Here is a 3,426-nt window from a genome sequence, read left to right on the forward strand (position 1 = left end):
GCTTAAGGAGTCTCTTTGTTGTTCCAGGATGTGGAACATGATAGGCAGCACCAGGTATGTCCTGAAAATGGTAGTATTTTCCCAAACTCATATGAGCACTTCCATCATTTACAAAGGAAAAAAAAAATTATATATACCTCATCAATTGCCCCACCCTCCCTCTTTTCCATTCTACAGCAGGCAGGAGGAAAGACTGCAAACAAATCTGACTTTTTCATTTTCAGTTAAGTCCCAGTTTTCCACATGTCAATATCCCTGCAATCCATTGTACACCTTCTGCACCGATCCTTGTTTCAGCAGCTGTTTGAGACCTGCAAGAGAAAGGAAAGCGTTACTGCACAGCACAAACAGGAGGACTCTGAATTTGCTGCTCCCAATGCATTTACACATTTGGCTCATGGGCCTTTCAAGGTTGAGCCCACATATCTGAATAATGCAAACATTGGTACTCCAAGAGCATTATTAAAGCGGGCGGGAGCTAAAAAAATTCCCCCAAATTGAGAGGTGCTACAGCTTTTCTCCTGCTCCTTCAGCATTCCTAAAGAGGAGATAGGACTGAGGTTAGTGATGCCATACCAGTGCTTTCATGCACTTTGAGGACCGTACAAGGCCAGTAGATCCAGAGAGAAAGTCTCCCCTGCTATAGACTTAAAGCACCACCTCAAGATCTTCACAGCTCTGGAAGGGATAAAGCTAAATAGCAAAGCAGCTCTGGGAGTTAAGTTGAGAACAATTTTATCATCTTAAATAAAACTGCAACAACAAACAGCTTTCTGAGCATTTCCAGAGTCTAATTCATCCAGCTCATCTCCTCAGGCTCCCTCTATAACCCAAGAGAATTCTGCTGGCAGAATTTGAGTCCTTCTGGACTTGCCAGCCACAGAAACCTCCATGAATAATTACAGAGCAGAGGTTTTCACACTGGTATGTGGTGCCTGGGGATGCTACTGTCCACTAGAAGTAGCCCCTGAAGGCAAGACAAGCAAATTTGTTATCTGTGGGCTTAAGTATCCCACTGAAGGTCTGGAAATCTTAATTTTATTTATTTGAAACCCACTGCTTCACAAAGGAGAAGATGTAAAGTCTAGATGACTTTACAAATAGCATCTTCCCCCACCCCTGAAAGTCCATTCATAACACATTTCAAAGAACTGACTGCTCTAAGGTCCTGTCAGCATCAAATTCTTACCAGAGCAGGATAAGAGAAGAGTGAGTAAGCCCTTAAAACCATAATAGCTCATCTACTGGGGTCAGCATGTTCGGGAAAGACTGGCAGGTCTTCACTGCTACTTAAAGGGCAAGTCCACTCAAAACAGAGGAAGCAGACTGGCAAGAACAGATGTGTCACACTTTTTCCAGAGATAATTGGAGGGGACTCCCTCTTTAAAGTCAGCCTGGTCACACGCTGCCAGGACTGCCAGTGCCCTGGCCATGGGTCCCCTCAGGGCACAACAGCACCTCTGCTCTGACCAGCCCTAGAAACCATTGAGCCTGAGCAGGGGCTGTCAGGACCCAAAACAGAGAGGAAAACTCCCCACACCATGGGTAACTTTCAAATATATATAGCAGTTTAGCTTATTTTTTTATAATTTCGCTGTTGTCCCCAAAACAGCATCACTCTTGCAACAAAGTACACAGGCAGCTGGCTTGCACCTCAGCGTGATGGAAGACAGGATCCCAGTCCTGCCTCCGATCAGCTTGCTCTGCTGCTCCACCGAAGTCAGAGTCATAATGTAATGCTGTACATGTTTGTACAACAGGTCTGAGTAGGCTGGCTAGCAAACACTGCCGTAGTTGTTACCTTTAAATGAGGTACACAGGCATGGAGAGGGAGAAGCAGTAATTAAATCAACCAATTTACTTATGAAGAAAAGCTTTCAGGCAAGTCCTTCTTCAGGAAATGCAGCTGAGAAAGAGTATCTCCCTGCAAACCTTGTCCTGCTTGTCTGCCCTTAAATCATCCTGGCTACAAACACGACTGTCCTTTAAGACCAGTGATTTGATGTGTAAGGGTCAGAGCAGCTCTGTTAAAATACTAGAAAACTGTCCTGGAAGTAATAGCTGGAATCAAGACAGTGCTCTGCCAGGCAAGAACTATTAATGCCTCTTGCCACCCAGAGAATCCTGAACTCTTTTCTACCTTGAGAAACAACCTCAACAGCAGAGTAAAGAGCTGCTCATCATTAAGGACAGGTCATTCTCCAGGGGAGTGCAAAGCGAGTTCACTTCCCCTCCACAGCCAAAGGAGGCTCAAAGCCGCTTCCTGGCTGATGGGTAAAAGGATGTGCCTCCTGGATGCGTAGTTCTTTGAAAGGAAGGGCATAACTGGAGAAAGGTGTGCTCTGGTAATCCTGATAAAAGTGGGATTAGCATCATTCCCATACCTCATTTCCTGCTAGTTAGCTCTAGGCAGCTGCCTGCTGGCCTGAAGGATACCCTCATTAGTGTACAGGATATTCCAACACATATCTGATGTTCAACCAGGAATTTCAGCCCGGAATCCTGACATTTGGTTCTACTGCAGCTCAGGCATTTTTTACTAGAGTCAACTTGGAGATTTTACTGACCCCAACAACAGGTGACAGGTTCCAACACAACCAGGGCACTTTGCCACTTGCTGTTGCTCTCCAAGCACTCCAGAGTTAAAACATGGGATTTAAAACTCTGAAAAAAGACAACAAGCAAGCACTGGTAGAGATAAACAAGAGATTTGTCAAAGGGAGTCACCTCTGATCAACAGGCAATAAATTTCCTGATGACACACCAGCAGGAAAGCAAGCATATTATTTCTCTGACTCTAAAGCTCAGACTGACCAGAGGGGTGCTCTTGGAGTCAGAGTATCTTCTGACAGCCCCAGGAGCTGAACATTTGGTTAGGAGATAAGAAGTTAGGAGCAGCGCCAACAATAAGAAAAAAATGGATGTTTTGAATTCTGAAGCCTACAGTCTTCCTTTGAGTGTGCACACTGCACTGCTGCCACACAACATAAATAGACCTATTCCCTCATAAAACTTAAATCGCTGGATGTTTGGAGATATTCCAGCACACAGAAATTAATCTGACTGCCTAGCCAGTTACTTTCCCCTGGGAAGCGTGTAAGGCTCCTGTCACCCAGTCTCTTCACAAACTTCCAAGAGCAACAGCTGGAAAAACCTCAAATCTGTCTGAGAGGTGCTGTCACCTTACAAAGCTTCAAGAAGGGAAGCAGAGCCAGGAATAGTGAGGCCAGCAGGACCAGGGAAGTTCTTTTCCCCATGGACTGGGCACTGGAGAGGCTGCAGCTCGAGTGCTGGGTTCAGTGTTGGGCCCCTCACTCCAAGAAGGACATGGAGGTGCTGGAGCGTGTCCAGAGAAGGGCAACGGAGCTGGGGAAGGGTCTGGAGCACAAGTGTGATGAGTTCCCGGCTGAGGGAACTGGGGTTGTT

This window comes from Antrostomus carolinensis, unplaced genomic scaffold, assembly GCF_000700745.2.
Source record: "Antrostomus carolinensis isolate BGI_N321 unplaced genomic scaffold, ASM70074v2 scaffold17657, whole genome shotgun sequence".
In the NCBI taxonomy this organism is placed as follows: Eukaryota; Metazoa; Chordata; class Aves; order Caprimulgiformes; family Caprimulgidae; genus Antrostomus; species Antrostomus carolinensis.